A 25,351-nucleotide genomic window follows, 5' to 3' on the forward strand; every position below is an offset into this window, starting at 1 on the left:
AAATATTGTTTACTTTCAGAGTGAGGCAGGAAAAAACTAGGAACAGGGGAGCCACCTGATTGGCTGTGGCATCCTGCACTTTGAGCAAGTAACAGTGCGTTGCAGAGGGGGGAGGAGGTTATCTCCCTTGTTAGGACTTTCTGAGAGGCTTTTGGTCTGAATCCTTCCTACTGTCTATCTTAACTGAGTGAAAACTAAACATCTCTGAGGGAATAGTTCTGTCAGAGTGTGTGAAAGGAACTATTGTTATCAGCCAGTGTGATAAGTGAAAGCAAACAAATACACAAACAAAGTGTACTGGTGTGAAGAATTTAATAATAGGCTAGATGAAGAGTCTTTATAAACAAGGTTAGAAATATCTTCTAGGGAGAGAAGTGTTCCAGTACACCAGTGGGTTTGGGGTATAGAGATTTGCTTTGAATTTACCTTAGTAGAGAGTTTGTTTTATTTTTGAGGGTGTTACCTAACTGGGAGGGCAGTGTGAGATACTGAATGAATGAACCTAGCCTATGTTAGGATCCTGTATATGAATAGCCATAAGCCAGGACTTCTAAGCAAAGGAACTATACAATCTGTAAAACATTTCTGGAACCAACATCTAAGCTGAGCCTTATGAACCTTGAGTAATCTCAAGTGATGTGCTGAAAAAAACCCCAAAAACTATAAATTTCTGTGCCAAACTTTCTTGTGAATAGTGTAAATATGTTCATCTGGTCTCCTGCCTTATTTGCCTCATCCAAATCCATCTCCAAGTTAAAATTCCTATCTTTATCATCTCCTTTGCATATTAAATAAATCTGTTACTGTTTAAGTTTACTTCTGCCTCAGTATATTTATTTTATTTGTGCCTTTGTCAAGGGTAAAGAAAAATATTCTTTGCCTTCTGGTGTGCAATAACAGGACTCAGGGAAAGTGTCAAACAAATGCTACCTTATTTTCTGAAGTACCTCAGTCCCGGAAGGGTAAAGGTGGGAAAAATAAGAGTGAGTGGTTTCCCTGCCTTGGTGATATAGAAGATTGAAGGGAGTGTCTGTTGCAGGAGTTCTGACAGCCAAACCCTGAACCCAAGCCACTGGTGATGGAAAATACTTATGGTGAAACCATAGTTTTCAAGCCAAGAGGTGTTCAGAGGTCGTTTGACATTGCCTGGATCCTGGGCTTCCTTGGTGGTCTCCTGTTCAAATACTGGTGAAGGCCAACCCTGTTTAGCTTCTGAGATTGGATGTGATCAGACTAGGCTGGGCCATCAGAAGAAGAAGAAGAAGAAGAAGAAGAAGAAGAAGAAGAAGAAGAAGAAGAAGAAGAAGAAGAAGAAGAAGAAGAAGAAGAAGAAGAAGAAGAAGAAGAAGAAGAAGAAGAAGAAGAAGAAGGTGCTTTCAAACTCCTTTCCCTTCCCCCCTCACAATAAACACCCTGTGAGGTAGGTGGAGCTGAGAGAGTTCAGAAGAACTGTGTCTAGCCCAAGGTCACCCAGCTGGCATGTGTTGGAGTGCACAGGCTAATCTGAATTAGAGCCCCAAGTCACTATTCCATACTGATCCTCTTAATCCTTACAGGATCATAAAACTACGCTGTAAATACGGCTTTAATTGGATTCTTGTGCTTTGACAATATAAGAAGAAGTTTAATGCTCACATAACCCCTCTCTGGAATGAGAATGACATCCAGTTGAGAGCAGCATCAGCCATAGATAACAAGCACTTTCTGCTGCTGTGCTTACTCATGTCCAAGTTAGAACATCAGTACCCCTCATGATAAAGTTAGTATCACTCATGATAAAAAAGACTGCCTGGGCATCACTTCTTGGATACAAAAATCCTCACATGAGACAAGACGTGCAAGGGACTGGTTGCCTCTGCATACTCCATTACATCCGAAGCCACTCTCTGCAGAAGCAAGAAGAGACTGGAACCAATATCTAGTTGTAAAATCAAATTTTGTTTTAATATAGTCTGGTAACAAAAAGCAAGCAGATAAAGGTATGAATTCAATTTACTTGGAAGCACCAACATTCACAAGGTGCCCATTTCAATGATAAGTAAACCAGTGTTGTGGCTTCCAGGAAGGTGGTCTAGCCATTTTCTGTCCTCCCAGCTCACATGAGGTCTCTTATTTAGAACCTGGTTCTGTCATCTGACAGAACACGGAATTGTGCAATTATTTGAACACATATTTCTCTAAAGCCTCTTCAAAATGGGAACTGAGTGTGGGAATTTTGTTTTGTGCATATAATTTTTTTTTAAAAAAAAAATATTTTGGTGGTTTCAGTGGTAGTTTCTTGGCAGCTGTTCCAAACCACCCTACCAGTTTATCATTTAAGACTCTGTGGGAAATTTCCATTTTTGTCAGAGACAATGCCAGTCAGTACCGTTCCTGGACAATTATTTTTTAAAAAATTATTACACAAGATATCTAAATAGTCCCACATCTCCCTTTGGTATCTTTGCAGGGACGTTCCAGATAACAGAACCTTTGAAATGGCTTCCTTGCACTGTTTACAACAGCTAACTCGATTAAAAACCACATCAACTTTTGTAGCCGTTCAGCTGTGTTTCCCCACAGGCTGTAGTATAGCTCTCCAACCAGTCACACAGCATTGAATGATGTCATGGGATCAGTTCAGCGAGATGAAAGGCATAAAGCGGAACCCGCTGGCACTGCGGAACGCTTCCAACACACAATTCATGACAAGCTCAGCTTGGGAACAAAAAAAAAGAAAGAAAGCTACAGATCCAGCCATTCAGCTCCTAGAATCTGTCTCTTCCCCCCACCCCGCATCTCAACCAAAAAAAAAAAGGCGAGTAGGTGGGCCCGCAGAGATCCCTTTTTATCACACACGTTTGCGAAGAAGAGGGAGGCAGAGCTGAGCAGGACTACCTGCTAAAACAAAACCCTTTCTCTGCAGCTTCCAAAGCACTGCCTTTGATGTATGGCAACAGACCACTGATCAGATTACAGGCATTTGGACTCACTGCTCGTCTGCCTTTGATCTGCGTGCTTAATTTTATTTTCCTGGATCTGAAGTTTGCCTGGGCTTGTGCTGACATACTTAAAAAAAAAATAAGAAGATGAAGGCATTTAATACAGAAGCTCTGGCAGAGTGAAATTCACTCACAGAAAGGGTGGCTATTGGATAAACATCAACATACAATCAGGTACTGTGCTTTTTAAGCTTTCTTTAAAATTTTGCCTAGTGTTGAATACTTTTTTTTTTTTAATGGAAAGGCTGGGGGGTTTTGTTGGAAAGACTGATGGGTTATTTTTTTTTAAAAAAAAACCCTTCTCAACAGATTTTTGCAGTTTAGGATGACGGACATGTGTCTGAATGTAGTAAAATATTTTAGCAGCGTATTTATTTCCAAAATCTGTTGAATGATGCTTTTTTGGGAACAGACTATCAGTTCGGTGGTACAGGTAGCAATTTAGTAAGCTCTGTGTCGTTCTGTTTTGCACTTTATGCACTGTTTTACAAATTTATGTGGCCAAAAAGATGGATTTTTACAGTTGTTTAAATTCATTTAATGAGCACATAAACTGCAGAGTCTTCAACAATATGCACTCACACAACCTCTAAAATAACTGAAAATGCTATGTGGAAATTATTTAAAAATCATGGCTTGTAATTCCAATCCTGTGACCAGTTACGCTCGTTTAGGCTATAATCTTAGGATCACCTTTAATTAAACGTTGTTTAGAACAGCTAGCTTTAGTGAAAACACTGAATTAAGATGGATAATCTCCATTCAGAAGACACAAAAAGCAGTTCTGCTCCAAGTTGTGTATGCTATATCTGATAATAGTATAGCAGATTTTGGCTTGCATCCAAATGTCTGTGAGTGCTTCTGTGCACACAAGATCAGCTCTCTAACAAACTGTATTGTCAGGACAGATTCAGACACTGACGGAGATGCTGTAAATGCTGAATTCAGTGGGAAAGTCCTTGTGTGCACATGTATCTTGGATGCACTTGGGACATGAGGAACCCCAGTAGTGGGAGGGATAATTTGGAAATCCCCCTCATAAACTCTCACCCTACAGGACTCTATAATCTCTCAGGGTTTGAAAAGGGTAATTCCTCCCCTTTTCCTGGTTTTCATTTAGTTAACACTTCACTGTTCTCAAAATTCTGTTTTCCTGAAGCATCCTTATCCCTCGTCCCCACAGTTGGAGTGGAGGGGAGTGTCAATCCTTCATGGATGGCACACTAGCCAGGCACTTTACCATTAAATACACATACTCTAAACACAACCAATCTGTTACTTTATGGCAACGCTTACATATGAATTAACTGCATTTCATTCATTGCATTTTAATATTAAAGGTGGTCCATTCCGTTTAGACTTCCAAACCATGCAGCTGCTTGTGAATAGAAGTACCATATCTTAACCAAAAACTTTAAAAAGAGCATTGAAAGTACTTTAATGAGACCAAAAATTTGAATTCCATTCCATTTGTTCTGCATGACAGTCAAAATGCTGACATTCAGATTAGAGTCCAGATTCTTGTTTTTTTTTAAATAGCAAATAATACCCAAAGTATGTGTGTTGAGAAATAACTGTTTTTAAGATATTTTAGCACCAAGTATCTTTTGAAGGGTTTTCACTCGCTGGGTCTGAAAATTTGGCATATTAAGATCATGGCCGCTATTTTTTTAGGATTTATAATCTTTCACCATGAGACATCTCACTAGACATCCAAATGCTATGAAGAACATCAACTGTTATATTAACTGAGAACTCTGAAGACATGACAAATAATTAATTTTTAAAAGCCCATTTGGCTTCTTACAAACATGCCTCAAACAAGACTTCAAAATGCATCCAGTTCAGAGGCCAAACTCTAGCTTAAAAGAACAAGTCCGTTTCCTTTCAGCTTGTCTTTCTACACACTCTTCTTTTGTAAGAGGTTAATAGACAATCTCCAATTAACCATACCCCAGCAGTTTGTCTTCCACACCCATGATGCTATCACAGGCATATGACTAACTCCAATTTTCTCGTCTCCATGTTTACCAAAATATTTGTTAAAGGGAAAAATATAATCAGTTCTAGAATGTGTGTTGTGGCTACCAGACTGGTTAGTAAGTTCCATTCATATTCCTGTTGAAGATCTACTTTTTCTTTATTCAATAATGACTACTGAAACTAGTTAGACAGCCATGTAGGACTTGCATCAACTTTTGATTTATAATTTTTTGCATTAAATATCCTACTAATATATCCAGTTATTATTCAGTTCAGTCATCCGTTTTAATAACTATTTCATAAAAAATGTTTTTTGCTATTAGATAAAGGCGATCCCTTGTGCAAGCACTGTGTCATTGCTGACATCACCTTGGGGTGCTGCTACATCATGACATTTATGCTATTACTAGGGGCTAAAAGACACACAAAGATCTTTAGTTATTTTGGTGTTCCATTTAACATCAAACATCTACCCTCTTTGACTCTGCAAGTGTTTCAAATATTTTCCTCCCCTAATATGAGCCTCTTCATAAAATCAATTTGCCGCTGTTTTTCTTTTAAGAGGACAATTTAAACCGGTGACATTCAATGTCACATGCTTTATTTATTTATTTATTTATTTATTTATTTATTTATTTATTTATTTATTTATTTATTCCACTTTTATACCGCCCTACCCCAAAGGGCTTTACGTTATTCAACATCTTTATTATTTATTCAAAGCACCTTTAAAATAGTGTTTATGCTGCACTAGAAGAATTGGACACATATTGCTCCAAAGCCATCAAAAAGTATGATATAGTGAATAAGAATTATTCATAGAAGACAGTAGTACATTAGCAATTTACTGAATTCCAACCAATGTAAAGTTAATAAATGTGTCAATACCGCTACAAATGAAAACCCAGATCATTCTCATATGTAGTTTCCAAATTGGGTAAATGCAGCTTGCATTATGTTTTTATGCAAATGAAGTAAACATTATTACCAAATTTCAGTTGGAAGCCTTCATTTAATTATAAACCCAGCAACAATTTCTGAAGTACACACATAGTCTTTCTCTGAAAGAGCTCCCAAAGGCACCTGGTGGGCCACTGCGAGTAGCAGAGAGCTGGACTAGATGGACTTTGGTCTGATCCAGCTGGCTTGTTCTTATGTTCTTATGAAGATATTAAACAGCCAAGCATGGACTGCCATTAGGGATGCCCACCTCCACATGGGCACTGGAGATCCCCTGGAACATAGGTGTCAAACTTGCAGCCCTCCAGGTGTTACAGGCTACAGTTCCCATCATCCCCTGCCAGCATGATGCTGGCAGGGGATGATGGGAACTGTAGTCCATAACATCTGTAGGGCTGCGAGTTTGACACCTGTGCCCTGGAATTACAACTCATCTTCAGACTACAGAGATCAGTTCCCCTGGAGAAAATGGATGCTTTGGAGGGTGGACTCTATGGCTTTGGGCCCTCCTGAGTATCCTGTCCTCCCTAGTCTCCATCCCCAAATCTCCAGGAATTTCTCAACTTGGACCTGGTAACACCACCTGCCCCTCCCCATCTCCCATCAGTAACCAGGGGGGATCTGGCAATGACCATATCCAATCTTGACTGTAATTAATATCCCATCCAGTTAAGTCACCATTAAATTACAGTGAAGATAAGTAGCCTTATGTGAATAATCACTAAATCAGTTATCAATGGAAGTCATTGTTGAAGTTTGAGCTTGTGTCAGCTATGTCCTGATCTCCCCTTCCCCACAACACTCTCTTTAACTGATTTTTTCTAGCACTTGAAAGCATTCCGCCTCCTCTGTTCTTCAAATCAGACAGCCCTTTTTCTGTCATTCCCTTCTCTCCCCCCTCCCACCGCCATTAGTACTTAATTGGCCATTTCTTGTAGGGATTATCTGGTTCTTATCTGTTAGCAAAGATAATAGGTTGAAGATTTTAGTTATTTAATCTTCTTTTTAACCAATTAAATTTAAATAAATTGTGCTTTACATCTTGCAGGAAGTGCAAGATAAACATAAATTAAGTGCAAATGCCATTATTAATATTTTGCCTTTTACTCCTTTTCGCAGTACAAAAGGGCCTAAATATCGGAAGTATGCCCTTACCTTGCTGCTCAATTAAATTGATCCTGACCTATCAGAGCTGCCAGTATCTGTTATGGAAATTCCTGTGGATTGGGAAGTGGAGCTTAGGGAAGGTGGGGTTTGGGGACATTTATCTCTGGCATTTATAGATCAGTTGTGATTCCAGGAAACTGCCAGGCCCCACCTAAAGGTTGACAACCCTATTACCAACTCAAACTGGATTCTGCTATAATTAATCAACCATCCTTTTCTTTGATTAATCTGCCAATTTCAAGACCAGTCCAAAGATGTAGTACTGCTTTTGTTTTATAAAAGAGAGCCATTACATATAACACATCATTGTGAGTTTCGAGCTCTCCAACACTGGTGGTGGAAAGTGCCTGAAGTCGCAACCAGCATGGCGACCTTAGAGGTTTCCAGGCAAGAGATGTTCATAGGTGATTTGCCATTGCCTGGATCACAGGTGTCAAACTCACGGCCCTCCAGATGTTCATGAACTACAATTCCCATCAATCCCTCCCAACATGAGCATTGGCTATAATGGCAAGGGCTGATGGGAATTGTAGCGGGCCGGGATCCTGGACTTCCTTGGTGGTCTTCCATCCAAGTACAAACCAGGACCAACTCTGCTTAGCTTCTGAGATTTGAAGAGAACAGACTTGCCTAGGCCATACGAACCTGGGCCAAACACTGTTACAGCAATCCTAAACATAGTTATGTGTGGTTTAAGCACACCTAAATCAGTTTAAGTGCACCTTAATCAGTAGGCTTAACTGTTGGATTGTTGCCAGTAACTTTCCCACACAAGTATTCCCATCAGAACTACTAGAATTGTAATGTCATGTCAATGTCAACTACTTTTACCTTTAAGTTAAACAAAGGTCTAGTTTACAGTAGTCGCTCCAAAACTGGAAACGAAGAATTAATGGCCTTTAATGCAAAAGAGGAAATGTCAGAATTGTCTAAGCTTGTCACAGATGAGTTTTACACTGCACTCCTAAACAGAGGTACACCATTCTAAGCCCATTGACTTAAATGGATTTAAAAGGGTGTAACTCTTTTTAGGATTGCATTGTTAATCTCTTTAAAGTGGATAAAGAAATTCACACTGGTGTAGTGGATAAAGCATCATACCAGGAAGACTTTTTAAATCTACATTCAGACATGAACTCACTGGGTGGTCTTGGGCTACTCACTGACTCTCACCTGAGAATACCTTGCAGGGTTATTGTGAAGAGAAAATAAGACAAATGTATGCCGCCCTGTGTCTTTGAAGGGTGGGACACCATCAAAATATAAAAGAGAGCAAGGTGTGGGCTAGTTACATAGATGAAATTATGAAAAACCATATCAAAAAGCAATAATGGAAGTAACAGAAAATAGCATTTTGATTCTTTTTTGTAAAGAAAAAGATGGTTTAAACTTTCCTGGGTCAGATTTATAAAGCGTATAATAATAATAGTAATAACGATAACGATAACGATAATGATAATGATAATGATAATGATAATGATAATGATACATCACACAGTCCTAGATGCTTGGGAAGTGTCCGACGTGTGATGTAATACAAAATCCAGCATATTGATCTTGTTTGCTGTGTATAACTGTTTTGTATCAAAATAATAATAATAATAATAATAATAATAATAATAATAATAATAATAATAATAATAATAATAATAATAATAATAATAATAATAATAATAATAATTGAGCTTCAGCGTCTATGGCACAAACCAGCTGAGGTTGTCCCAGTGGTAGTCGGCACGCTGGGCGCCATCCCGAAAACACTAGGGCAGCACTTGAAACATCTTCGAATTGACAAAATTAACATCTGTCAAATTCAGAAGGCAGCCCTGCTGGGATCCGCATGAATACTACGCCGATACATTACAACTTCATAGGCCTCTGGGTGAGGCTCGAATTGTAATGAAGGCCAACAACCAGCTAAAGATCTGGCAGCTGTGAAATCTACAATAATGATAATGATAATAATGATAATGATAATAAATACCTAAGACTGATATTCAGACTGTCAAAGCACTGTACAAACATTAATTAATCCTATGCATAAAGTGATAGACTTTATAACAGCTTTTTTCCACAAAACTAAGTTGAGGGAACACATGTAGATTTATGATTTATTTACTCAACAGATGTAAGCAATTAATGATTCCTGTCCACAATCAGTCTCATATAACATCATAAACATACTTTAGGACCAGTAGTAGTAAAGATTACCAAACATCCTGTATCATAACATTGATTTCAGCTTCCAGCAGCTGTTGTAATAACTACAGATCTGTCCTAACAGTGATATTCTATGAACACTTTCCCACAGCTCTTGACATACTTCAGTAGGATTCTGAATAGGCCCACTTAGAATTGCATTCGTAGTCAGTGAGCAGAGCTACACAGAGTGTATCCCAGGTACTGTTTACTTCTCACCGAGATAATTTGTGCTTTCCCACAATAAATGATTAAAACCCGGGGAGGTATGTTTTATTGGCCCCACTTTATCACAAAGAGAACAAGCAAACTTTATTACTATAAAGCATTCTTCACCAGACAGAACCAAAAGGTAATTCATCTCTGTAACTTTTCTAGTGCAGTCAATACATTTTATATTTTAAAATCTCATTTCAAACCTACTCAATTTAAAATCTCAAAGCGCTGAGTTTCTTTTTTTAAAAAAAGATTCGCCCCTTTCCATCTGCCCTGCAACATATTTGCACTGCCTGATTAACAGTTTCAAAGAACCACACACACACAAAATGAAAATAAATAGCAGCCTCTTCTGCATATATTTGCATGCAATGCTATGATAGGTTTTAGAGTAGTTCTCGTGCTTACACTAGTAGAAGACTAGCTTTGGTCTTTTGTTTTTCTCATGTCATGTTCTATCACCATGTGTAAAACAACCTTTTGGAAAGAGCAACATACCTTCCACCTAACGGATCTATCTCAATTCTTTTAGGAACTTCCATTGGCAAGCCTTTTGGTGCGTTTTACACTCCAGGAAGTTTTGTTTTAGGCATCTGCTCATGACTGTCACTCTGATAAAGAACTCCTTATTTCATGAAACTATCTATGAAAGTATTGTTGAAGGCTTTCAGGGCCGGATTCAACTGGTTGTGGTGGGTTTTCCGGGCTGTGTGGCCGTGGTCTGGTGGATCTTGTTCCTAACGTTTCACCTGCATCTGTGGCTGGCATCTTCAGAGGTGTATCCCAGAGAAAAGTCTGTTTCACACTATCTATGAAAGCTTTTCCCCTCAGAATAGAACTGGGTAAATATTCATGTTTAAATAGGCATTCATCTTGAGTTGCTGTTGTCTGTTAATAAGTTACTGACTAAAGAGAAGTTGACTGAAAGCAAGCTGAGGGCAGGGCTATAGTTATATAGTAAAGAAGAAATTCCCTGGTGTTTCCAGATGCCAAAAACTTAGGTAGCAAATGTCAGGAGGACACATCTGAGACTGAAGATTGTCTGCCACTGAGGAAAAGCAATAGTGAGCTAAATAGACAATGGTCTGAATTAGTATAAGGCAATTTCATGCATTCAGAACACTTTTTTTCTGAATGTGGGTAGAGGCAAACACCAGTCTCTCATTATCTGTAAACAAAATGAATTCCAGAGGGCTGGCTTACCCTATTCTATATTGCTCCATTCTCCTGCAAGTCTTGAAAAATCTTGGGAATGTGATTTTCGGTAGCCCTGTTCACAGGTTGCAGTGAATACATATACATCCTATCTGTAAATCTGTATGTCTGTAGGCAAAAAACAAACAAACAACGCACACACTTTTACTTTAAGAATATATTTATTTACTTTATATCTCTCCTTTCTCCCCTGTGGGGGCCCAAAGTGGCTTGCAGCATTCTTCTTTGTTTTAATAACCCTGTGAGGTCCATTTGGCCAAGAGTCTCTGCCTGGCCCAGGGTCACCCAGCAAACCTCCATGGCAGAATGGAGTTCTGAACCTGGCTTTCCAAGATCATAGTCTGACACTTTACACCATGCAAATTAAACTAGGAATCAGTACCTGGCTCTGACACAGTTTGTATTACATGTTCAGTTGTGTGCACAGTGGTTGTAACATGAGAATTACTCAACACACACACAAATCATACTCATTAAATTTAGGATAAGAACCTCTGCACTTTTCTTTTGCTTATGCTCGTAACAGACAGCACTGAAAGTGACGGCCGCGTGGCTTCACACGGCTAATGAAGAGGGAAGGGTTTTGCTGGCAGTACCGTTCATCTAGTTTCTCCATTCTCTTCAACCCATCCCTTCTCTCCACAAATGCCAGTTAAAAAGGGGGTGGAATGGTGTGAGAGAGAGAGACCCTTGCATGCAATTCAGCTCCACAATCAACTGCAAGTGGCAAGAGCTAGTAGTGGAAGCTGCAAGGAGATGAATTGAAAATGGCCAGTCATGGGAAAAGCAGGAAGGCATCTGTGGCATGAGAGGTACAAAATGTGTTAGCCTACACTTTATCTATGGAAAAGTCATGTGTGGTCCCTGAGCCACCGAAAGAGACTGTTTGATACACACTATTTACAGAAAAAAGCACAGTTAAGCCCATTGACTTCACTAGGTTTAGATGCACCTAACTTTGCATAGGTCAAGCTGAACATAAAACTACCTTACACTGAGCAAGACCACTAGCATACTGTTTACTTTGATAGCAATTTCCCAGGGTATAAGCTTCCCAGGGTCTTTCATGTCTAGAGATACTTGGGATTGAAACTGGGATCTCCTGTATGTTGATGCCCTGCTACCAAACCATAGCACTTTTCTTTAGCACTGTTTACATGAAAGATGAATTGGATAAAATTTCTCACCCAATGGAGGCTTTACAATTGCAATACACAGATTTAGGCACAAATTAATTTAAGCATTGTATGCGGAAAATACCGTGAGAATGCAACATAAGTTCAAATTTTCAGAACTAGGAAACTGGCAGACAAGCACTGAAATCTCAAGTGTGAACAGAAGAGATAGTCTGACTGTGAGTTTCAAGAGAAAAGGTGTATTAAGTTAATCATTTTCAACCCATGATCAAGGGAACTACATTTTGTTGGAAAATTATTAAAGAGTTCTTTATGGAAAAGATAGTGATGGTAGAGAAACTTCTCCAAGGCTCATTCCGCACATGCAGAATAATGCACTTTCAAACTGCTTTCAATGCTCTTTGAAGCTGTGCGGAATGGCAAAATCCACTTGCAAACAGTTGTGAAAGTGGTTTGAAAACTCATTATTTTTGCGTGTGCGGAAGGGGCCCAAGTGACTTCTTATCCAACATTACGGGTTCTTCTTTGCAATAGGGAACATAACAGAGTTAAGCACATGCTAGGCAGTGGTGGCGAATCTGTGGTACTCCAGATGTTCATAAACTAACATTCCCATCAGCCCCTGCCAGCATGGCCATGCTGGCAGGGGCTGATGGGAATTGTAGTCCATGAACATCTGGAGTGCCATAGGTTCGCCACCACGGCACTAGGAAAACACTCTTAATTGGCAATAGTGTGGCAAGAAATGGGTGTGTTGAGGAGAAGAGCAGATGTTCTAATCCTCTGCAACTTGCAGGGTACACAATGGAAATACATAGGGGTCCTCTCAAGATAAGTTGACAAGGAAAATGCTCTCTGAAGATGACGTTTGGATCCAGCAAAAATGTACAGCATCAAACAAAAATGTAGGCAGCTGCATGACATTCCAATAGCTGCATGTGACTAACAGCATAGTCCCACTGTAATCACTGACAGAAAATGACAGGGTCATGCCACTGCCTCTGCTCCACAAAAGCATCTCTCCTTGCAATTCATTCATTGAAAAGGGATGACTTTACCTCCCTGGAAATCCAAAACTTCTTGGCACACAGTTAAATCTGCATTAGCAGTCAGTCTCAAACAGTGTTTTCTCAAATATCCTTAGTGCCTATTTCTGTTTGCTGGCACTCAACTGGAACTGTAATAATACGATTATCACATGTCATTTTTTCGTCAAAGAACAGCACTCTGCGTGTTGAAAAAGATGTGTCTATCAAGCAAATATTTATTCTAGTCAGCCATAAGGTGTATGACAAGAACCCTTGTAAATGATGGACACATATTTCAGGTGCTGAGCCTATCCTAGAAATAATAATAAAACCTCCTGTAAAGAGTCATCTGGGAGAGTAATTCAAATAGTGTAGATTAAGACTACATGGGGAAGTACTTGTATAAAGCAGATGTCATTCCTGGGATATAATAAACTTTATGTTGCAGAGATACATAATGCAATTTTCATTCCAAATAAATTACCCATTTTAAGCTCCTTATGATTTCTCTCTGTGCTTAACAGTAACTGCGAAGCTCCAAACATTTACAGCCCCTCATTTACTCCATGTCACACAATCTGGCAAATGCCATGGAACCCAACAGCGTTTGTGTAAACAGCACTACAGTGTTTAGTGAGACTAAGAGCACTAGAAGATCATCAGGGGTCTGCAACCTGTGGCTCTCCATATGTTCATGGACTACGTATCCCATCAGCCTCTGCCAGCATGGCTGGCCATGCTGGCAGGGGCTGATGGGATGTGTAGTCCATGAACATATGGAGAGCCACAGGTTGCAGACCGCTGAAATAGATGGTCTGTCAAGTATCTCATGTCACACAGACACCAACCAGATCGTCCCCCAAAACCCAACATATGAGGCACAAAAGCCCCCGCCCCAATTGCCTCTCTAGCACCTTGTATTCAGAGCTCCACCGCCTCTGAACATGATAGTTCTATTCGGGTATTATTTAGTTATTCCCTGTCTTTCCCCCCTGTGGGGACCCGAAGTGGCTTACATTGTTCTCACCTCCTCCATTCTATCCTCACAACAACTCTGCGAGGTAGGTCAGGCAACTGGCCCACGCTCACCCAGCAAGAGTGGGCGCTTGAACTTGGGTCTCCCAGATCCTAGCCCCTGATGAATCTATTTCCGTGAAGTTGCCAAATCCCCTTTTAAAACGGTCGCAACCAGATCTCCATAAGTTAAATTACATAAGGAAAGGCTTAATTTACTCTGTTCTGAGTTGATGTCCTGTTGTTTTCATTGACACCCCCAATTTCAGTAAACCTTTACCACCTCCGAAGTCTCTTGCCTCGAAAGCCACATAGGGTTACCATAAATCCCCTGTGACCTAATGGAACTTTCCATCAGCATTTATAACAATAAACCCTGTAGATAGCCACATATTTCATGCATTTAGCCTATTCCAAGAATACAATAATGTCTCCTGAAGTAGCGTAGCAGCGACAGCTCCCCCCACCCCCGCTCCCGACCTCTGGCTACTTCCCCTGGGTCTCCTGCTCCAGAGCCAGAGGATGGCGGTGAGGCTGTGGTCGCCCCTGGAGCGGGGGGGGGGGGGTGGGGTTGCTGAGGGAGACGTGTGCAAGGTGGGAAGGGGGAAGAGCAGCCACAAATGCGTGCCTCCACGTTTAATGGGAGGGGGTGGCTTCAAGGGGGGTTTGGCCAGACGACCAAGGGATGGAGGAGAGTGAATAGCAAAGAGGGTAAGTGCCTTCGAGAAGGAAGAGAAGGATGTTGAGACATGAGGTTGCGACTGGAGAGGGATGTTGTTTAAATGCCACACTTGTGGATTTTCTGAAGGCAACAGCTGGCCCTCCTAACACAGAACAGGATCTCAGTCGGGATTCCCTTCCCACAGTGATCCACATGTTTGTAGATAACTGGATATTGAAGTTGTAGGCAGGTCAAACTGGAGTAAGGCAAATTGCATGGTCTTTTGTTTTTGGAGTATGTTCACAACTTAGTTTTTGTGAGCACATGTGGAGCACTGTGTGCTCAGCCTTACACACGTTTACTCAGATGTCAAATCCCCTTGTGGGCCTGACTCCCAAGGAAGCGTGCCTAGTATTTTAAGGCTTAGAAGTAACTCCCAAAATATAAAAGGAATTAAATATATTATAATTTAATATAAAAGGGAGGCCGAGGGTACAAGCTGAAGATTCTTTGAGGTGGATTAGCTTCTCTACTTCATTCCAAGTGCGCTTACCACAGAGGTGTTGAAAGATTAGGGTTGTAGTAGTCATTTAGTCAATCAAATTCGCTAATTGAAAATTGTATGTCATTTAAGAAGTCATTCCCATGTAACTGTGCACCAGAATTATTTTAAAATGTTTAATTACATTTAATGTGGTTGCTTACAAATCTGTGGGTGACAGGTACCTTGGTGGTCCTCTGATCTCACAAGAGGGAATGCTTCTTTTATTATGGGCATACTCTGAAAGCAAAGAAAGGATCTTTTTCACTTCAGAATGGCAATTCTGTTTATATGCAGATTTACGTGGATTTAGGTTGCTTTCACACCTGCGGGAATTCTCTGTGTTGTCCTCATTGAGACTGCAAATTCCGAGCCATAAATGCTGGCACAGCTTCCATACATGGGGGGGGGGGGCAGGGGGGGCAGTGGGGCACAGGCCCTCTAGTATTTCTTGGTGGGGGCAATGCTCCCCTGGCAGGCAGGCAGCATCATGAAGCTAGTCAGGCTGCCTAATTCTCAAGTTCAATCAATCCTATTTGTCTTGAGAGCCAGGGTGGTGTAGTGGTTAAGAGTGTGGTGTAGTGGTTAAGAGCGGTGAGCTCTAACTTGGAAAACTGGGTTTGATTCCCCACTCCTCCATGTGAGCTGTGGACTCTTATCTGGTGAACTGAATTTGTTTCCCCACTCCTACACGTGAAGCTTACTGGGTGATCTTGGGCTAGTCACAGTTCTCTCAGAACTCTTTCAGCCCCACCTACCTTGGCTGCTCTGAGACTCCTTACAGGAGAGAAAGGCTGATATAAATCCAAACTCTTCTTTTGGTAGCAACTTAGCAAGTTCATAGTAAGAAGCCAGCTGATTTTGATTATTTTTGTGAAGATAAGAGGGGAACGGGATATTCAGTGGGTAATACCCTCTGTGAAGAAACCCATTTTAGGAGCTAGCATTACCTAGATGAGGTCAAGGTTCTCCTTATACTATGCTAATCAGTGGCCAGAACCTTGGATGGGAGATTAATGCACTAATAGAACATCTGTAGGTATACCAGTTGTCACATTGGGTTGCAAAATCAGATCCAAATATAATTTCATCAGCAAATGCTTCTCTTCCGAAGTGCAAAATTGAATTACTATCAAGGAGGCAGGCCAGGAGAGGTTGATCACTTTTTAATACCCTTGCCTGAATGTCTGCTAGTTTATCAGCCTGCCTTAGGCCTGGTTAAAGCCTCCATTCTGTTTGTCCTTTTGTCTACCATGCCTGGAGGCAATCTTTGTAACCTTTCTGAGAAGCCTTTCCCCCTTAGTCAGAGCCAGGAAATCCATAGATTATCCTGGACTCACCATGATTTCCTGGCCCTTACACTTGCTTTTTAGCAGTGGTGGGATCCAAAAATTTTAATAACAGGTTCCGATGGTGGTGGGATTCAAACAGTGGCGCCGCCGCACACACGCACTTCCAGTCCCTATTGGGCAGGGAGGTTGCTTTAGTAACCCCTTCTTGGCACTCAAAAAAATTAGTAACCACTTCTAGAGAAGTGGTGAGAACTGGTTGGATCCCACCTCTGCTTTTTAGCCACTCTTCTGTTCTAGCTCCTATAGCTATTGCTACTCTGGCAGCCAAAAGTATGTAGTTTCATTCTCTCACCTTGCCCAAAGGCTGGCAACTCTGCTTTTTCTTATGTGGGACTTTGGGAGATTTCCTTGCCACACAGGAGCATCCCTCCACTATCATGTTACTTTTTTCCTTGGGACCTTTGGAAGTTCTGGCTAAAGCCTACACTCTCAATCAGTGGTGTAGCACTGGGAGTGATGGTGGTGCGCAAAGCACCAGGCGTGCGCTGGTGCGGGGGCGTTCTGGGGTGTGGCAGGGATGTTCCAGGGGGGGCATGGCAGAGGAGCTGGCATGGCAGAGGTGCGGGCATATGCGTGCCCTGAGCGCAGTTCCCCCTTGCTCCAACCCTACTTTCAATTTTTGTCCTGAAGGCCCACTTGGGTTTCCTAGCCATTCCCTGCATAGACAGTGAGCAAATTTATTCTTGGCCACCAGGAGGAATGGATCCAGTTGGTTTCCATAAAGCTCTGCAGGAACCAATGCACTCCAGTGACTCTCTATGTGAGCTGGTTGGTAGAAGATCATAGCTGTCTTTCTGAAGCCATTGATGAGATTGCTCCCCAACATTGCCCTACATTCCCACATCACCTTAGCTCCCTGGTAGACCACGGAGCTTTGGATGTTGAACTGGGAGCTTAGACATCTGGAGAGAGTTTGGTGGTGTACTCATGGCAAGGCTTCGAGAGCATCCTGTGGGCCACTTATGAAAACCTGAGATGGCAGTGAAAGCTGTGAAAAAATATTTGGTGAGCCCTATTGAATCTGCTAGCTCATGCCCAGCACAATTTTTATGGTAATTAGGTCTCTCATGTCCCTTTTGATGGGGCCTCAAAATGTTCGCAATTTGCTGTGAGGCTTTTGTGAGCCAGTTTGTTGATCGAGTCTGTTCTTTCCGCCATGACCTCCCCATCAATATTAATTTAGTGGGTAAACTGGAGGCCCCTTGGCCAACTTCTGGTCCCAAGTTGGAACATTTCATCCAGCTCTCCTAGGCCAATGTTGACAGAATTCTGGCTGCTGTGAGGTCCACCACACTTGCCTCCTAGATCCATGCCAGCAATCGGGTCAAGGCCCTCTGATAGATATCATTAATCTATTCCTGAGTCCAGATGTCTTTCCAGAGAGGCTGAAGAAGGTAGTGGTGAGACCACTCCTGAAAAAACATCTTTGTATCCTTGTGATGTGTCCAACTACCACCCAGTATCAAGTATTTTGTTCTTGGGTAAAGTAGTTGAGAGTGTGATAGTGGAACAGTTCCATTTTTTTTCTGTAAGACCCTTCAGTCTAGACCCATTCCAATCCAGCTTCCAGCTTGGTCATGGGATGGAGACCTTGCTGGTCACCTTCACAGATGACTTCCAGAGGCGCCTGGGTTGTGGGGAACAGCTCTGCTGCTGTTGTTAAACCATACTGAGGCATTTGACATGGTTGATCATAATGTTTTGGCCCCTCCACTTCACTGTTTCTGGAGTATGTGGGACAGACTTACAATGACTGGTCATATTTCTCCTGGGTTAGGGGCAGAAGGTAGCTTAGGGGGAAGGGTGTCACCATAATACCCCTTGGGGTGTCAAGTCCCTCAGGGGCTGAGTTTCTTCCCAGTGTTATTTAACATCTGTATGCAACTCCTTGCCCAGCTGATCCAGAGTTATGGGCTGGGTTGTTATCAATATGCAGATAACAGCCAGATGTATCTGTTGGTGGAAGGCCAGCTGGACACCATCCCAGACAATCTGGAGGCCATGGTGGAATGGTTGTAACATAGCTGGTTGAAACTTAATCCATCCAGGACAGAGGTTCTGTGGCTAGGGGAGGAGAATCAGGGCTGGGATCTAAACTACCAAATTTGGATGGGGTGGAATTGACACCTGCACCTCCTGTCAAAACCCTGCGTGTGACTCTAGGTGCCTCTCTTTCCATGGAAGTCCAGGTCACAAATACAACTGGAGTGGCTTTCTACCATCTCTGCCAGGCTAAGCAGCTGATACCTTACTTATCTCATACCATCCTAACCATGGTGATCTGTGCAACAGTCACCTCCAAATTAAACTACAGCAACACTCTCTATGCAGTGCTGCCCCTGAGGTTACTCTGGAAACTTCAGCTGGTCCAGAATGCAATGGTGAGGGTTCTTACAAGAACATCTTCAAGATCACATATTCATCCTGTACTTCACTAGCTTCACTGGTTACCAGTTGAACACTATATCAAGTTCAAGGTTTTAGTGTTAACCTTCACCAGCCTAAATGGTCTGGGACCATTATACCTACAGGACTGTCTCTCCCAATATAACCCCTGAAGAATGTTATGCTCCATTGGAAATAATCTGCTGTTGGTCCCTGGACCTTGAAGCATCCAGCAGTCTTCAACCACAGCCAGAACTTTTTCAGCTCTGACCCTGGCCGGGTGGAACTCTCTTTTCAGCTGAGATCTAAGCCCTTCAGGATTTATTTCAGTTCCACAGGGTTTGTAAGATGGAGATGTTCCAACAGGCCTATGGTTGAGGCAGCAACAGTTTACATAATTGCTGACCTCCCTATTTTTATCCTTTTTGACACTTTCCCATTTGTTATTATTCTTTTTAGTTAGTTTATAAGAAATCTGGTTGGGGGGTTGGGCTTGGTGCTACCGTGTTTCCCTGAAAATAAGACAGTGTCCAGTGTCTTATATTAATTTTTGCTCCCAAAGATGTGCTATGTCTTATTTTCAGGGGATGTCTTATTTTTCTGTGTTCTGTTCGTCGGGCATGCTTCCAAACAAAAACTTTGCTACGTCTTACTTTCGGGGGATGCCTTATATTTCGCACTTCAGCAAAACCTCTACTACGTCTTATTTTCCGGGGATGTCTTATATTCTGGGAAACAGGGTATATTGGTTTCCTCCTCCTGGGTCAATCAACCATTACATTATAAGATGTTGTGATAATAGGTGCCAAGGGATGTTAATCTGAAGTGATTTTGTTGATATCTAGATATATATTTTGTATAGTACCTTAGAGTTGTTTTAGTTGTAAACTGCTCTGAGCCCATCTTCCGACAAGAAAGGGCAGCGTATAAGTCTAGTAAAATAAATAAATTATCCCCATACTGCACTGGCTCCACTGTACTATCATCTGTAATAGTTGTAAGAGAAAAACAATATCATCTATATATTTAATTTTCACTTGGGCCCCTGCATGCAAATACTTAAGTCCATAGATAGGGGGCACATTCCCCCAACGGGTTTTTCTGCACACTCTGCCTGCATTTGCAGAAAAATCTGAATAGAAGAAGTTTATAAAAATACACAACAGCAGCCATCACCTGGAGTTACCTTGTTGAGATCAACCCTGTCGGTAAGGAGGTCTCACCATGCCCACCTGGACGAATTCCAGGCAAGGTGATGAGAGCAGGGCAAGGGAGAAAAGAGAGTTTGGATTAGGAACAGAAAGAGAAAAAGAGAGTTGGGGAGGGGGGCAGAAAGGGAGTTCATGTGGTAGGGGGCCGGGGAGAAAGAGAGTGCTGAAATAGTGGAGTAGAAAGAGAGAGAAAGGTGGTGTTGCTGACAGAAAGAGGAAGAATTGGGGAAGAAGAAAGAAAGAGGTAGAATAGGTGGGCAGAAAGAGTTGGGGTGGCAGGGTAGAAAGAGAGAAGAGCAAGATAAGGAGTGGCAGGATGGAGAGTGAGAGGCAGAGAAGGGGCAGAATGGAAGTAAAAATGTGGGAATAATTCCCCCTCTCCACAAGTTTCTTGAAGGTCCCCACTTGTTCAACATGTTAAGCTTTGTTTTTCTATATGAATTGAATGCATAATATACAACAGTTGAGGTTTCTGAGTATTTTAAACTTTATGAGAGTCTTTTAATTCTTGTGCAGGTTATGAGGGGACTTTTTACTTTGTGTTCATGCCACTAGTTATTGGCCACATGATGTTTTTAAATGTTTATAATGACCAAGCTTTCAAAGCAAAGTGATGACCTGAAAGTAATCCTGAGCCATACAGGATTATTCCCCTCTGGAAAGCTGGGAGGTCTACATAATTCTGTGAGTGAAACAAAGGATGGAGGAATTCAAATCATTACTTGTGTTAAACAGAACACAGTTTATGTGCTGCCGCGTTCACCTTCTGTGGCCTGATGTATTTGGGAGGAATGAGAGGATAGTGTGTTCCAGATACATGTCCTTGTTTAAATTAAAAATGGCTCCATACATAATGATTCTAACTCTACAGTAAATCCATGCCAGGTTTCGCTTGCCCAAATATGAAACTTGTCATAGACATTCTGCTGCTTGTTCTCTTAAGTGCTGTTGAATATTCATAGTCATAGACACATTTGCTTTGAACATGTAGCACAACTTAGGGCAGTTAGAATATTTAGCAGAGGCAATCACATATACCATACTATCATTGGTTACACAGTTCTTTTCAGGTCGGTGTGAGTATTCCTTAGGCCAGTGATGGTGAACCTTTTCAAGACCGAGTGCCCAAATTGCAACCAAAAACCCACTTATTTATCACAAAGTGCCAACACAGCAATTTAACCAGAATACTGAGGTTTTAGTTTAGAAAAAATGGCTTCGAGGCATGAGTTACTGAGGAGTAAGCTTGGTGGTAGTCAGTGGCTTTGCTTTGAAGCAACTATGCAACTCTTCTAATGGGTGAATCACAACCCTAGGAGCTAGCCCCATTGCCAGCTAGCCCCATTACCGCTAGCCCCATTACCAGCAACCAAGCTTACTCCCAGGTAAAGGATTGCGCTTTAGTTCTTCACATGAAAATCAGTGGAGTTTAACAGCACTTAACAGGGTTAACTACGCTGCTTCCCCAAAACTAGGTCTTAGTTTTAATGCTAATAAACAAGCCAGCGGCCCAGGCCAGCCTAGAAGTGGGGGGGGCGGGCTCTGTTTGTGCGTGCCCACAGAGAGGGCTCTGAGTGCCACCTCTGGCACCCGTGTCATAGGTTCGCCACCACTGCCTTAGGCTTTCTTATGTCTTTATACTGATAAATAAAAAATATTAAAATATCAGGGTCTAAAATAGAAAGCAAATGTCTGCTTGTGTTGAATTACGGCTTCAATTTTATGGTTATTTGCCCCTTTCAACACAAAGAAAAGGATTTTCACATAGTCTGAATGGCTTGTGTCCAGCCGACATTAGTATAGCGCCACTTGATAGCAGCTCAGAACAAATTTGCCCAATAGCAGCCTATTATTAAGTACAGCAGTGTCTGTTTTTAAGCCAGGAATATTTGAACTGGAGGCAGAAACAGGAAACATGCAGTTGGCACAGTTTCATTCTTTTAAGACTTGCTTCCAGGCGAGCCGCTCAGTTTGTATGCTTCAACTCCCTTAATTTGTAATCTGTTTTTCTGTGTGAAAAAGCACCATGTTCTTAAAACATACCCTGATTCTGAAATCATGGTGCATGCTAAGCTGGATACCAGTTCTCCAAATATGGGTAGAGCTGTGTCCTGGAGTGTTCTTGTGAACTGGACAATGCCTGTCAAAACTTGCCTCATTCAAAACATCATTCAAATATATCTGCAGTAAAACTTTGAATAGAATTTGCAACTGTTGATTCAGTACAAGTTCTTTGAAATTTAATATCCAGATGTTCACAAGTTTCTTTTTGAAAGTTCCAACAGTCATAAACTTCAGCTCAGAATCTTTTGATGAGCTGAGCTATTTTGGAAGTTGAGTAATTTTTGAACATATAAATGAGGCAATCGGCTTATTTACAGCACAGCAACATGAATAGATGCTAAAACATGCCTTTTGAAACACTTGGTTTTTGAAGGCTGAAGCTGAGTTTTTCACATGTGAAATTCCTGCTGTAAGTATTGGGTTTGGCAATAGTATTAGGAAAATGTCAGATTTGCCATCCAATAGAAGAATACTCAAGAACTGCCTTAAAAACATTACAGAATGAAATCGACAAAATTATGTGTGGTTAAAGAATGCTAAGTACACATAACTTTAAATTTAAGTAAACATTTTTTGCATTATTTTGGCTGAGTTTTATTAACCAGGGATAATTGGGTATGGAAGTGACTTTTATTTACTTATCTATTACATTTACATCCTGCCTTTCATTTTCAGTGGCAAAACTCAAGGTCATTAGCACACATTTAAAAAGAATAAAGAAAAAGCTAAACCAAAGCATGCCCAAGGAAACTCATTTTATTTGCAGTCTGGTCTACACTTTCAGTTCAGTGAAGTGGTAGAATACTGTGTACAGAATATAGGGAGCACTCCTAGGCAGATCTACTTAAAAGTAAATCCCTTTTTTCCACTGGGGGCTTACTCCCAGGAAAGTAATTTTGGAATTGCAGCCACACTGACAACATAGGTTTCTTTATTTCAGCCTGTAGGCATGGATTTGTGTTTTACTGCTCACCTAGGGGAAAACAACTCCCTGAAAATTAAAAAAACAACAGTATATCAGACAACAATTCTTTCTAGAACCTCTCTACCTAATGCACTACTTTTCTGCTTGTTGTTTTTAATATGGGGAGAGTAGTCAGAAGTGACACAGTCCAAACTATCACCTCATTCCCAGTTTCCTAGCATTTTCCCAAACTCTCAGTATACCACATGCAAAGTTTTGGAGCGTCTCAGGCATATTAACTCCTACTGAAATGAATGGGATGATTCTTATTGTGTATCCCACTGAAATGGTGAAACAGAGGGGAGGAGACTGAGTAAAGTGCATTCTACTGAGGGTAAGCTGCTGCTAGGTTACCACAACCTCTTGCCACCAATGCAGCACAAACCAACAATTCCATAATGAAAATTTTGGTTGTGCCGAAAGGAAAGGAGGTGGCCATCTTTTCTTTCTCTCACTAGCAGTGGCATAGTGCCAACGGGGCGGGGGAACACGACGCCTCGGGCGTAGCTGCATCAGGGGCGTGAAGAGGCATTCTGGGGTGGGGGGCAGGCAGTGCCACGGCTGGGGTGAAGGGCTCACGCTTGCCCTAGGCACAGTTCCCCCTCGCTCTACCCCTGCTCACTAGAGAGAAAATTTGTGACATCATTGAACGAACTAAGGATGTGAAAGAAGGGGGAGGAGTTACTAAACCTTTTCTGTGTTATCTGCTGGCCATTACATGTCATGTGGAGCTTCCACAAAACTCCCCAAAATGTCCATTTAATGTCATGCCGACTCAGGATATATCAAAACCGCAATTGGGAAAGTCGCAATGTGGAAGAGATAACTCTAATAAGGACATCTTGTGGGACAAGCAAATTATGTCAGACCCCAAACCTTTCTAAGTATGAAGCTATATAAAAGGGAGCATAAAATAAATTCTTGTTTGTTTAATATTACGTTTCCTGTGTTTAGATTAGTTTTTATAGCTATTTGTTTTCAGACTTCACCAGCTGCTTTGGTAACTAGTCAACATCTTCAGATCTTTCCAGTTGATCAAATCAGAATCTGTGGAACTCCTGAATTATAAGATCTTCCACATGGTAGCTTGGATCCCTCTACAATTTTTATGGGCATTGCCCTGGGCACTGGATACACATTGTGATATCATGTGTGTCTACTACACGTGGCTTGGAGGACAGCAACAGTGTCATCAAATCCCCTCCACAACTCTTAAACTTTTATGCCTTTCTTCACCTTACACTTTTAAAAAACTTTCTGGGTCTACTATAGTAGATCAAAGTCTAAAAATAGCAGGCCTATATCTTGTTGACTCGCCCCAGCCTTAAAGAGTACAGAAGCCTCAACAAATAAAAAATATTTTTAAAATACTTGTAGATTTTATCAAGGATTTCATTCTGGGTGATGGCAGTGTTTTTTGTTTTTGTTTTGTTAACCCCTTCTTCTAAAGCAGTGAAGTGATATAAGAATGGAGCAGGCAGAAGACTAGCAAGGGGGGAAAGTGCCCGGTGCACTCGTGCGTCCTCTGCCCCTGCCACGCTCCTTTCCCGCCATGCCATGCCTCCGGAATGCCCTCACCACGCCCCCACAGGGGCGTGCGCCCGGTGCATCGCACCCCCACTTGTCCCCTTGAAGCTACGCCTCTGGGAGCAGGGGAACACTTTCTTTGGTCAATTGTGGAAGTGAACTTGGAAGCCAAAACAGTCAGGAATAAAATCCACACATCCCTCCTCACCATGTCCTTTCCATGAAGGGAGGACTAACTAGTAGCAACAGCTCTGAGTGACTTATCCAGAGCAGCCATATGCAAGATGAGACTCACCTTTCCTTGCATGGGAACACCACGCACAACATAAGACTTGTGTTGTGCTGATGGCGTTTGACATGAGACTTATTGCCTTGTACTGTGCTGCTCTGTGCAAGACAAGACTCTCCTCATCTTGCATAGGGCCACTCCAGATGGTTAAAACTTGTCCCCTGTAGGGCAACCCTGAGTGGCATGGGATGAGTCTTGTCAGATGTGGTGCTGGGGCTTTCCAGGCAGTGGAGGCATCCCATAAACCAACAGAACCTTTCCCAGTGACCCATCTTTCAATAGTGGTTCTCGTTCTCATCCTACTCAGAAAAAAAAAGTTCTGTTTGGTTTTTGGTTCAAGTGTTGGTTTGACTACTGCCCCCCCCCCCCCCATAAACTTTTCTGCTTCTTGGCTAAACTTGGCAGAGTTTGGTCTTTTTGATGTAGTCATGGACAGGTTGCCGAGCCTGAATTACAGG

General features: G+C 41.7%; 1 protein-coding gene across 1 annotated transcript in view; it reads left to right on the forward strand.

The window, feature by feature from the left end:
• The first annotated feature begins 2,633 nt into the window (after window positions 1-2,633).
• TNFRSF19 (TNF receptor superfamily member 19) overlaps window positions 2,634-25,351 on the forward strand; it is a 55,254-nt gene continuing 32,536 nt past the window's right edge. Inside the window, exon 1 of the mRNA XM_048494040.1 lies at window positions 2,634-3,155. The gene's annotated coding sequence lies outside the window, so the exon portion shown is untranslated. The remainder of the gene's footprint in view (window positions 3,156-25,351) is intronic.

This window comes from Sphaerodactylus townsendi, linkage group LG04 (genome assembly GCF_021028975.2).
Source record: "Sphaerodactylus townsendi isolate TG3544 linkage group LG04, MPM_Stown_v2.3, whole genome shotgun sequence".
NCBI lineage: Eukaryota > Metazoa > Chordata > Lepidosauria > Squamata > Sphaerodactylidae > Sphaerodactylus > Sphaerodactylus townsendi.